We start from the raw sequence: 12476 nt of genomic DNA, 5'->3' as shown, positions 1-12476 counted from the left end.
TCTGTATAAATAAATATTCCTTTACGATAAGCACAGTGTTAAAAGTAGGGGGCAATAAACTTCCAGGAGCCCCTTCTCCTGCTGGCATCTGCTCTGAGAGACAGACAATGGCTTCAATACAAAGGAAGGTTTTGGCAATTTTAGTTGGTGGGGCAGCTTAATTTACGATGGCATGTGTCCCCTAATAATAAATTGATTCAAAATGTAAACATAGCAGGAATATTTGAGGTCAGCAGCACCCACTGGGCTCATCCAGGCACCCTTTTATATTGTATTTCTAGGCACAGGTCCACACTTTAAAGCTCCATGTTCCTGTGCTTTTGTGTTTTTTTTGTGTGTGTGTTTTGCCCCAGTGCTTTCCCACGAAAACCTACTCTTTACCACTGAATCGGAGCAAAAAAGCAAGCCAAGGAAAACCAGAATTTCCATTTGTTCTGATTCAGTGTCAAAGAGTGGGTTTTCCTGGAGAAAGTGGTGGGGCAAACAACAACAACAGGCTTGAAAGAGTGAACCTGTGCCTGGAAAGCACAGGGCAAATGTTAAGTGTGGATGAACCCACTCTTAGCTCTGCCAATATTTTCAAATAAAAACTGCCCAGGCTCTCTTACATTAGTTACGTTGCAGCTGGGGAAACCCCTCTCCCAAGTTATGGTCTCTTCTCCAATGAGATCTGGCCTCTCTCAAATTCCCAGGCTATGCAAGAGAGGGAGGGGACAAATAAACAGAGAAGGGGCTCCCTCGGGTGCCTGTCCCCCTCCCCACTTTTTTGACCTTGTCTGCTAAAAGGTTCTGTGAGGGGCAGACCCCTGTATCTCTTTCCCTAGAGAAGCCAGAATGACTCCCTCTTTGTTATCCTTCTGCCCACAGGTGAGGACTGCTTTATTCTGACACACCTTTGGGAACTGATTTTCTTTTCTTTTAAGGAAAGAGCATTTAATAGTTCTGTGTTGTTTTTATTATCTGTTTTCTAATATACTAGGTTTTTTATTGTTTTGATTTTACTAGAGTTTAATTCCTTTTTAATGCTGATCTTTTCTATGTTTTTAGCTTTTTTTGTATTTTATTTATGTTGTTTTTAATTTGCGCAAGCCACCTCTAGTCTCTGGGGCTCTCCTTTTCCTTTCTCATCCTGCCCATGAAAGACGGAAAGGGGAAGATCTCTGCTCCAAGGTGACACAGAGGGCAACCCAAACATCAGGGAAGCCAGCTTCCTCCTCGCCCAATTGCATGGCTGCCTGTAAGCCACTCCTGGCTTCTCCATTTCTGAGAGGAGAAGGGATATGTGTTGCTGTGTGACCACCATTACAGAGTCTCCTCCGCCTCCTCCTCCTCCCTGGAGACAAGGAGCAAGAAGGCCCGAGTAGGTTCTGGTTCTTTCCCCAACAGGCTGCCCTTTGACCTCTCGCCATTGAGGAGGGATCTCCCCTTTGTGGCAGTGCAACAGCTGGTTCATTTCACATGCTAGGCGAGGGGAGGAGGCGTTGGGATGGCAAGCAGCTTGGAGGTGGGCCGATTCCATAAAGTCTGCCCCCCTCGGGAGGAAGGACGATGATCAGCCTTTCATGAGCAAATCATGGCATTAAGGATTCCAGGCACAACCCCTGTCCTGCCTACGGAGTGGTGAGAGGTCTCTCTGTGTGTATTTGTGTGCTTACAGATGGGCAAAGAGCAGCAGGGCTTGAAGAGGGGGTCTCTCTGGGTCTCTCTTGTCTGGTTACCTCCAATGAATCATGGAATTGTATAGCTGAAAGGGACCACGAGGGCCATCGAGTCCAACACTCTGCAACACAGGAATAACAGCTAAAGAATCCCTGATGGATAGCCACCAAAACTTCTGTTTAAAGACCTCCAGGGAAGGTTAGTCCACCATCTTCTGAGGAAGTTCTATCAACATTTGAGGTCTTGTTTCAAGACTTTGGAGCTGTGGGGCTCTAGCACATTTTTTGTTTGGAATCTGTAACTCAAAGGGCTACCTTGGAGGTGGCTTCTTCTCCCTGCAGTGGATGAGAATTTGTCAGGGCTGGTAGTTCCACAGGTGTAGGTGGGCACTACCCAACAAGGTGTCCAAACCAAGAAGACAGTGCTACTAGAAGGCTACTGGATCCACAGGACACCTGTCCTGAGAGCTGTAGTACCCCCTCCAGCCACCTGCTGTGGTGGTGCTGCAGAGCCCCAGAGATCAGGCCTGAAAGGGACCCCAGGCTCTTCTCCCTCCTCAGTGAATTTTTCTGAGTGGCTGTCCTCCCACCCCCAAGGTTTAGCTAGTCCCTGGTTGAAGGGTTAAGAAGTGGATGCTGAGAGAGAAGGCCTTTGGGTGGGGGTGGGAGGCCCCCAAATTTTGGAAGGGGGGGCTCCAGGCAAAGACCTTTTAATTTTTATCCCAGGCTTTTAAAAAGTGGTTGTAAAAAGTATTCAACGGTCTGAATTAATTCACAATAATTGCATCTTAATCTTTGCATCTGTGATTTGAACGTGTGTGTTAGCTCTACTTGATGTTTTATGACTCTCTGTGCTATATTATTAGACTGTGGCTTAAGTTGGATGAACTCTGCCCTGAGATGGCTGTTCGTAGGATTGTTATGCTGTTTATTGAAGCTCAATGGATTTGTGACTATAATTTGTTTTTTCAACTTTTAATCGCCCAGATAACTTTCTTGATGGGACATCTGACAAGTGCAAATATGTAAAGAAATATATGTCTCACCTATCTCCCAAGGAGTTTGGGGCAGCCTGCCTGGCTCATCTTCTTCCCTGTTTTCTCTTCACAGGTGAGGCAGGTGAATCTGAGAGAGAGAAGAAGAAAGAAAGAAAGAAAGAAAGAAAGAAAGAAAGAAAGAAAGAAAGAAAGGCAGAGACAGAGATAGAGAGAAGCCCTCAAAAGGGACAAACATGCCTAATTTTTTTTATAAAATTCTGCCCATTAAAAAAACCACACAAATGGTAAGAGCACTCAGCACTAAATCTCCTGGACCTCTATGCCTGCAACTTGACAGAGGTTAACCAGTATGATGGGGCTACCTTGTGAATGCCAATTTTATTCACATCTGCTAAAATGCAGAGCCGGGGGGGGGGAGTTAATACATTTTTAAAAATTCCCAATAGCTAATGTGGGTGGGTAGATATAACAAAGCCAGCTCAGATGCATCTCATCCCATCAAGCAGCCTATGAATTGCCTTGGAGTGAGATGGGCTGTTTTCTGAAGCACTGAATTGGAGTCTGGATATAAAAGATGAAGAGGGATTTGTGTTGTGTACATTGAGGCAAAGGCCAGCTGTGTCCCTGAGCTCTGCCCTTTCTGGTAGCAGAGAGAACTTTGCAGCTGGAAAGGCCAGCTAAGATTAGCAGCACTGCCTGGGTGAAGAGACTTTGGTTCTACCCCTACGTCTTTTTCAAAGGATGAGACTAGGCGGTTGTTGTGGCCTGCCCTCTTTCCCCCCAAAATGGTTGCATGCTGGTTTAGATCTCAACTCTCAGGAAGCCTGACCCAAGTGTATGTTAGGTAAGCTGCTTTGTTAAATAACATTATCTGATTTTTAGTGGTGCGTCTGATGGAAAACAACATGGTAATTTTGGGATGCTGCTGATTAGATGAAAATGATATTGCATCAAAGTTGCTGCTGATTTATTATGGAAAAACGGCAAGCGGAGCGCAATTCTCCACTAGGATGCTTAATTAAAGCTCCCTCCATAAAAAAAAACCTGTATCCTCCAAGGCCCTGTATCTTTGCCGGGTGTGAAAAGAACAAAGGGTGATGGGTATCTTCTTTGTCAAAGTGCCACACGACATGTTTATTGCAGCCCATTCTGAACCCCTCAGTGCAAAAGCAGCTGCCCCATCACACACCCTCAGGGCTGTCCAGAGTGGACCAAGAGGACCTGGCAGCTGCGCTGAGGGCATTTAGAGGGGGATGATGACGGGCTGCATGCCTTTATTGGTTCAAATGAGGAGATCCGGGAGGAGACTTGTCTGGGAAGAATAGGAAGCTGATGGGGGCCAGCATTTTTGTCAAGGGTTGTTGAACCATCACCTTGGGGTGTGTCACTCTCATCACCTGCTCCCAAAGAAGCTGAGTCTCTTAGCAATAATTCATCTGAAACAGAAAAACAGGAGAATTTGAAATGTCCCTGTGTGGCGAAGAAGGGGATTCTGAGAATCTGCAAGAAGGGCTCCTTAAAAGCTACCCTGGGCGAGCAGAGAAGTTGCCTCCAGCTTGCAGGACTTACTGAGATGATGGCAAGACTGGTGATTTGGCACAGTGGCATAGTTGGCTGTCCACTTGAATATTACCATTGAACACAACCTCCCATTTTTATACAAAAAGTGTGTGTGTGTATGCTTATATTGTGCGCTACTCAAATACAATAGCTTGCTTGGACTGTGCTGCAGCTGCAACCCTGCCCTCCTTGGTGAGTACTTTGGAGAAGGCTTGCGTCTTCTGTATCTGGGATACCCCCTGTAGCTCCTGAGGGCATTCCCTGGATGGAATGCAACAGAGACCACTATCTCTACCACTCTGAAATTTGGCAGGCTTCATCCCCTATAATTGTTTGTGATTTGCATCCAACTCAGCCAGAAAATGAAAAAGTTTTGGATTTCCCCTTTGTTTTTAAAAATAAAACTTTATAAGGCACTCCACATGAAAATCTCTAGATCTATCTCCTTTCAGCCTTAATCCACCCCAAAGGGGCTGAGATACCTGCTGATATCATCCACTTCTGTGAAAAAGAGGAAAAACCACGTTATAGCTGTTTTTTATTTCCTCATTGTAGTGAATGGGAGGGCGAGAGATTCGTTTTTAACAGATCTAATTCAGTCCTGAATAACGAGTCAAATTGGAATGACACAGAGCAGTCATGAAACAGACTGGGCTGCTTTCCAAAGGTACAGGTACAAGTTGGATCTTGTGGCTGATGCACACACCTCTGCTGTGCACCTTGGGATGCATATCTTAGCTACCATCTGCAAGCTGATAACTAGTTCTCAGTCAGTCTCCAACACTATATTCTCAAACAGCACAATCCCATACACATTTATGTAGAAATCCATCCTATGTGGCCAACTCACAGGGAAAGCCTAATTAAGATAATAACGGTTGCAATCCTTTGGTCCCTGGGAGGATGTCCCAGTGGCCATATCACATACTGGATCTCCCTCTCCAGTGTTGGAGAGAGAGCACTCTGGTGTTGCTACACATTTGAATCAAGTTAGGCACGGCTTGGACAAGGTATATATGTACGAGGTATGATCTTCCTTTAATGCTTCTAGTCAGGCTTCTAAGTACAAATGCTGTTATCTCTCCATTATAAATTGCCTTTACATTATTGCAATGTCGTCCTCAAATGCTGTATCATTAATGCAATGTCGTCCACACGTTAATGCCCTCAGTGTAATATGAATCAGTTATGAGTAGGTCTAGTTACAGGTAGGTAGGCGTGTTGGTCTGCCGTAGTCGAAACAAAATAAAAAAATTCCTTCCAGTAGCACCTTGGAGACCAACTAAGTTTGCTATTGGTATCAGCTTTCGTGTGCATGGTATCTGAAGAAGTATGCATGCACACGAAAGCTCATACCAATAACAAACTTAGTTGGTCTCTAAGGTGCTCCTGGAAGGAATTTTTTTTAGTTATGAATAGGGTGAGTGAAGACTGTATACTGAGCTCAGAGAAGGACAACTCCGCTGAAAGAAGCCACAGACCGTGTTCATCTCATCACAAAATTTGGAATTCCATCAATGCAAAACTGGGCAAAGATGCAGGTCAAAGTCTCAGACACCTAATCTCCTCAAAACCATAAGGAACAGCACTCAGCCTTTCAGTTCCTTGAAACTGGCATTCAGAAGCATCACTGCCTTGTTCTACATACTGCTGTCCCCAAACATGAGGCAGGAACCATTGGGAGAGGGGCTGTCCTTGCACAGAGGTTGACTGATGGGTGTGCATGCTCTACTGGGAGAGCAGGAGGGGGCAGGCATGCTGAGGCTCACAGACACCCAAGAGGTCTGGAGGTGCCACCTGGTCAGGGAAAGTGAGCCTGGCTGGATTAAGATTCAGGAGAGACAAAAGAAAGCCCTTCTTCATGCGGTGCATTGTTCAGCTAGGGAACTCACACCCACAGGAGGCAGTGATGGCCAACAACAAAAGAGGATTGGGCAGATTCATGGAGGAGAGGGCTATCAATTGTTACTAGTCGAGATGGCTGTGCTCTGCCTCCATAGTCAGAGGCAGCAGTTGCCCTGAACACCAGTTGCTGGAAACCACAGGAGGGGAGAGGGCTCTTGTGCTCAGGTCCTGCTTGGAGGTTTCCCATCATGGGCATGTGGTAGACCACTGTGAGAAGAGGGTGCTGGACTAGATGGACCCCCTTTGGCCTGATCCAGCAGGCTCTTCTGATGGACTTGAGTTAAGGCTACCCTCACTTTGTTCCAGAAAACTCGCCTACTTGCTGGATTGCTTTGCTTCAGGCAGGAGAAGGAACTTCACAACTTACTGTGGGATTCAGATCTGGGGAGGGGGGGAAAATGATATTTCCTTTATTTTGCATGCCATATTTTCTATCTTTTGTTTTTCACTGTGTGTGGAGAGAACAGTTGAAAGGGCAAGCAGGCTACCATATTTGAGGCTCCCCATGGAATTTATTTTCTGTTGTTGTTGGATTAATCCAAATTTGCTTGCAGCTTTTTTGCTTCTGCCTCAAAAGATAGGTGGCCATCGAGGGAGGTTTGTGTGCCCAAAGCCCAGTCGTCCCCCCCGCAGCAGTAGCTTGTGCTCCCCCCTCCCCCCAGTTCCAATGACGCGGTGATCAAAGCATCAACATTCACACAACGCAACCCGGCTCCCTTTTTTAGACCAAACGAAAATACACACACCAGACACTTCGCTCGAGTGTGACTGCATGTTCTTATCACTTTGCTTAACAGGAAAGCTCTTGCAAGGGGAGGGGGGTATGAAGAACAGCTGAGGCGGCAGCAGGGCCCTTCAGAGCCATGGGGAGGGGGAGCAGAGGCCCTGCTGGGGCTTCCCTGCAGGGGGGCCATATGCAGGAGCTGTGCCTTAGGGGAGATGAGAAGGCTCGTGCCCCCTCTAAGCCTCAGGGACTCTCCAGGGTAGTTCATGCCGGACAGACCCAGGTAGAAACTGCTTCATCCCTAAACCCAGCAGGAGGTGTAGAGAGGAGAGAGCCTGGCAGGTGCTTGGGGAGCTCCTGGGGATCCCTGTTTTTCTTACTGACCAAATACAGTGGAACCTCGGTTTTCAGACGTAATCCGTTCCGGAAGACCGTTCGACTTCTGAAACGTTCAAAAACCGAGGTGCAAAGGGTTGTCAGCAAATTCAACTGAGAAAATTGAAAAACACACAGTGGAAGCCGTTTGACTTCCAAGGTGCATTTGAAAATGGAAGCATTTACTTCCGGGTTTTCGGCGTTTGGGTTCCGAAATGTTCCGAGACGTTTGAGAACTCAGGTTCCACTGTATTCCTGTTTGTGAGTAAGAAGGAAATAAAATTGGAACAGAGGAGCAGCACAATGGATGGGATATTGTGCGTTTCCAGAGATGCCTCCTTAAAATAGTGCAGAGTGAGGTGTGGTTGAGGACCCAGAATCCTGGCCAAAAGTTGTGGTGGTACCAATCTGCACGGCGACAAGTGGAAGAAAACACAATGCACCTGTCCTTGAAGAAAATGACAAGTCTGTGGTGGGGATTACCAAGGTAATGTGTTTGAATAAGTTCTACAGAGATGGAACTTCTTGCTTGTTTTAGCTGAAATATCTCATGACATCCAGTTCTGGCACTTTCTGAGTAACTGCCAAGACCAGAAAGTGATCAAACAGGACCGCAAAATGTTGGGGAAAGGATTTGGGTGATCATATTGATCCCATGAAATGGGAATGAATATGGAACAAGGTGACTATGAAATCAGCCTCAGCACAGATTCAGAACCAACTCTGAAAATAATATTTAGGTGGTGCTACACACCAGGGATTTTATTAACCCCAGTCTGTCCTCAAAATGCTGGTGCTTGAAAAAAACATAAAACCACGCCTTTCCGCTTATGGTGGGAGTGTCACCCAGGCAGCTTTTGGGGAGACGGCGCTTCCTGGAAATCAATTTAATTACAACACAATAATTGATACCAATTTCTTCATTAGCTTCACTGGGGCTGTGGGCTGAGCCAAGTGATGATGGCTTGTATAAAGTATTGATTCTATATTTACTGATAGCTGCCAGGAAGGTTATCACAAGAAAATGGAAATATTTAGAGGGATTTATGATATCATACAATATAATAAAAAGGATTTATGATATCACAAAACCTGGCCCATGGCTATTTCGGAAAAGTTAACTCAAAATTTAAGGTACTGTATGCTAGAGGACCAAAAAAAAAAAAAAAAAGAAGAAGAAGAAGAAGAAGAAGAAGAAGAAGAAGAAGAAGAAGAAGAAGAAAAAAGATTCATTGTCAACCACATGACATCAATTTATTTTCTAAATGAATGATGCTTAAAATGTTCAAATGCCTCCTGTGAAATATGCTGAGATTTGGAATTCCACCCCCTTCCAAAACACCAATAATAACGATTACATTTCCCAGGGATTGTGTATTTAACAACCAAATGACTCAGTTCAATTCAATTGTATTGTACTTTTTTCTAGTATGCTATTGAATAATATGTTCTTGCAAATATAAATAAACAAGAATAACAAGAATAAAAACAAACAAGTAATAGTACCACTCTATACTGCCTTGATCAGGTCCCATCTGGAGTTCTGTGTCCAGTTCTGGGCACCACAGTTTTAGGAGGGTATAGACAAGCTTGAACGTGTGCAGAGAAGGGCGACCAAGATGATCAAGGGTCTGGAAAGCAAACCTTTCGAGGAATGGCTAAGGAAGTTGGGGATGTCATAGGACAGCTGTCTTAAAATATTTGAAGGGCTGTCCCATGGAAGGCGGAGCAAGCTTGTGTTCTGCTGCTCCAGAGGGTAGGATCTGAACCAATGGACTCAAATGACAAGAGAGAAGATTCCAACTAAATAAACATTAGGAAGAACTTTCTGATTATAAGAGCTGTTCAACCTTGGAATGGACAAGCTGGGAAAGTGGTGGACTCTTATTCATTGGAGGTTTTTTAAAACAGAGGTTGGGTGGCCAGCAATCAGCGATTCTTTACCTGTGATCCCTGAATTGCAAGGGGTTGGACTAGATGACCCTTGCAGTCCCTTTCCAACTCTATAAGGAACAAACAGGAACAAACAGGACCAGGCTGTTGCAGATGCCTTTCAAGTCCAGGAGCCAAGGCCAAGTGGCTGAGGGTGAGCAGGAACAAAAGCCTTGCAAGCTTCTGATCAAATGTGTGAAGCACAGAGGGTGGGCCTGGGCCCTGGAAGCAAGAACCCTGCTTTCACCCGGCTCTAAGAAACAGTCTCGGACTCCGAAAGGGCCTTCCCAGCCCCACTGAGCTCCTGTGCGTGGCTCCAAGGGGGCCTTGTTCCCCCAGGCGCTTGCATTTTCAAGCAGTGTAAAAATCTCTCTGCTGTGATTGCAGAGACAGGTTGGATCTTTCTCTCTCATCACTGCGAAGGGCTCCCTGCTGGGTGCAATCAGGAGCATCAGCCGGCAGCACCAGTCAGTCTGCAAGTCCTGGGATTCAGGAGGAGCCACTTGCCTCGCTGAGACTAAATTCAGACACAAGTTTGTTATCAACTGCAGGCGGCATCACAAACACGCCCCGTTTCAAAGCCTTTGCAAAGCATTGCTGAGGTTCTCATCTTGCTAACATAGCAGGGATTTTGCAGAGCCCCGGCAGAGAGGCATTAAAGTTTAAGCATCTAAAATGAGGTCCAGAGCTGGCCAATTCTCCGCTGGCATTATTATGAATGTGACAGTTTCCAGGGGCTTGTCTTTCTTGGAGCTTTTTCTCTCTGTGATTCCATTCCCACATTTGAAGAACACCTGCCTTCTTCAAATGGGTAGATGGTGGGCATAAGTTTTGAAAAAAAATGTGCTTAGGCCTTAATGTGTGCACAGACAATGATGATGTGTCCTCCACACTTTGATGTGATGTGCCAACATCCTCTTTGGGAAAAGTTGTGTAAGATTCCCCCGCATGCCTCAGAAGGAATCACAATTTCTCATGATGCTTCACTGAAACTTGGCCAGCTCTGATAAGGGTGTGTGTGTAGCAAAGTACAGCAAAATCCATATTTTCACTTTGTATTCTTACAGATCTGAGGTAACAGAGTTTGGGGGTACAAGGGCACCCATAATAACTTCTAGAGTTTGGGAACGCTAGAAATCAATACAGTGGTACCTTGGTTTAAGAACAGCCCTGTTTGCGAACTATTCGGTCTAAGAACTCTGCAAAACTGGAAGTAGTGTCCCGGTTTGTGAACTTTACCTCGGTCTAAGAACGGAAGCTGAATGGTGGAAGGGCACCAGTGGTGGGAGGCCTCATTAGAGAAAGCACACCTCGGTTTAAGAATGGTTTTGGTTTAAGAACAGACTTCCGGAACGGATTAAGTACGTAAACTAAGGTACCACTGTAGATGGTATAATTTAGATAAAATTTGGGGTATTGAAGGGAAGTTGCCAGAGGTTAAATTTAAAATGCAGACTAAACCAGAAAATCCCCTGGGGAGAAGGTCCATCAAGGTATAATTACTGGACAATGGCCGGTCATTGACTCTCTGCCTGAATTCTGGGTAAATATGGTGGTACCTTGGTTTTTGAGTGTCTCGGAAGCTGAATGTTTTGGAACCCAAACACTGAAAACCTGGAAGTAATTGCTTCCGTTTTTGAACGCGCCTTGAAAGTCGAACGGCTTCCGCTGCATGTTTTTCTTTTTTTCTCCATTAACTTTGCCAACTGCCCTTTGCGCCTCAGTTTTTGAATGTTTTGGAAGTCGAAAGGTCTTCCGGAACGGATTACATTCGACAACTGAGGTACCACTGTAGCAGGTTACTGGAAGTGTGATGTCACACAGGAAAAAGGTGTTCTTTTGAAATTTAGAGGTTGGAGAAGAAGGGGGAAGACTGGGTAAGCAGCTGTGAAGGCCAGAATCTTCTTGGTAAGCAGGGAGGCTGGGAGAGAGGCATGGAGATATCTGGAAATCCAGTGCTGGGCTGCTGTGAAAGATGGGCTCCTCCAAAGATGTGAATGCTGTGAAATCTCTCTCCATTGAAAGCTCCCAGGCTAAATATGTGTAAATAAATCATATATGAAAGACACAGCAGACTCCACTGTGCCTCATTTCCGCCCAAAGGAACACAAACCCTGGTTGAGTGCCAGGACCCCTTGTAATCTCATGCACTGCTCAAAAGAAATTGGAGTGGCCAGTAACAATTTGTTAAAGGCTAATGTTCATGCAGTGCATAGTTAAACTACAGAACTCTGTCCCACAGGAGGCAGGGATGGCCATCAATCTAGATGGCCTTAGAAGAGGGTTCAACAAATTCATGGAGGAGGAAAGAGCTGTCAGTGGCTGCTAGCCATGATGGCCATGCTCCGCCTCCATGGTCAGAGGCACCAGTGCTTCTGAATGCCAGTTGCTGGAAACCACAGAAGGGAAGAGTTGCTCTGGTTCTCGAATCCTGCTTGTGGGTTTCCCAGAGACATCTGGTTGGGCACTGTGAGGACAGGATGCTGGAGCAGATGGGTCATTGGCTTGATCCAGCAGAAAGGCCGATTGAACACAAAGGGACTTAACTATGAGCAGACATGCACCAGATTGTGCTAGAAGCACTGAGATGGTTTAGAAAGATTCATATGGATTCCTGCATCTAGGAAGGGAGCCCCCCCCCCCCCCAGTGCTGCTCTCTCACACCCACGTGGTGAAATTGCACCCTGCAAACAGTTAAAGAGCCCTCCTACCCAAGCTAATTAAGACCCCTCCTACGTTAAGATAGCAAAACAGTTGGCGAGCTGAAAATGCAACGATATTTTAAATGGTCTGTTCTATTTTTGGAGGGGGAGATGGGATTGCATTTCACTCCTCTTTTGCTAACCAGCAGCAAATTGAGGCCCCATCACCCCTTTGGTTGCTGTACCTCAGTATTAAGCTATGCAAGGTAGTCTACTTATTGACGTGTAGCTTCTGCAAGAGGCTAAACGGAAGCTGTAAAAACCAAGCAAGCCCAAGAAGCCATCATCTGAGCGGAAGCCCCAGCAAAAGGTGGTCTCTTCAAATGGGCTCAGCTGGAGTTCCCTCTCCTCCTGTAATTCATATGCTCTTCAGGCCTGCAGTCTTGAAACTATAAAAATCTTATTTCTATAAGGGCTTTATTGTTGCCCAGATAGTCAATAGTGTCATTTCTATTCAGATCGTTTGGTGGGGAAGTTGGAGGAAATGAGCCAGACAGGGGAGGGCTATAAATAAGGCTCACTTGTGTGGCTGCTGGCCCAACGGCTGGCTTTTGAAAGTGGCGGCAGGAGCAGAGATGTCACTTTGAGAAGCGCTCAGCTCGCTGTGATTTGGGCCATGGCT

The 12476-nt window shown here is 45.8% G+C and overlaps 1 long non-coding RNA gene across 1 annotated transcript; it reads left to right on the top strand.

Moving 5' to 3' along the window:
• Nucleotides 1-691: 691 nt before the first annotated feature.
• On the top strand, nt 692-5323 carry LOC114603011 (uncharacterized). Its single transcript, XR_003708020.2, has 3 exons — nt 692-867; nt 1658-1857; nt 2769-5323. It is a non-coding gene; the product is annotated as an uncharacterized LOC114603011 (long non-coding RNA).
• The last annotated feature ends 7153 nt before the right edge of the window (nt 5324-12476 follow it).

This window comes from Podarcis muralis, chromosome 7 (assembly GCF_964188315.1).
Source record: "Podarcis muralis chromosome 7, rPodMur119.hap1.1, whole genome shotgun sequence".
Lineage (NCBI taxonomy): Eukaryota > Metazoa > Chordata > Lepidosauria > Squamata > Lacertidae > Podarcis > Podarcis muralis.
This window is presented reverse-complemented; position numbering and strand designations above follow the sequence as displayed.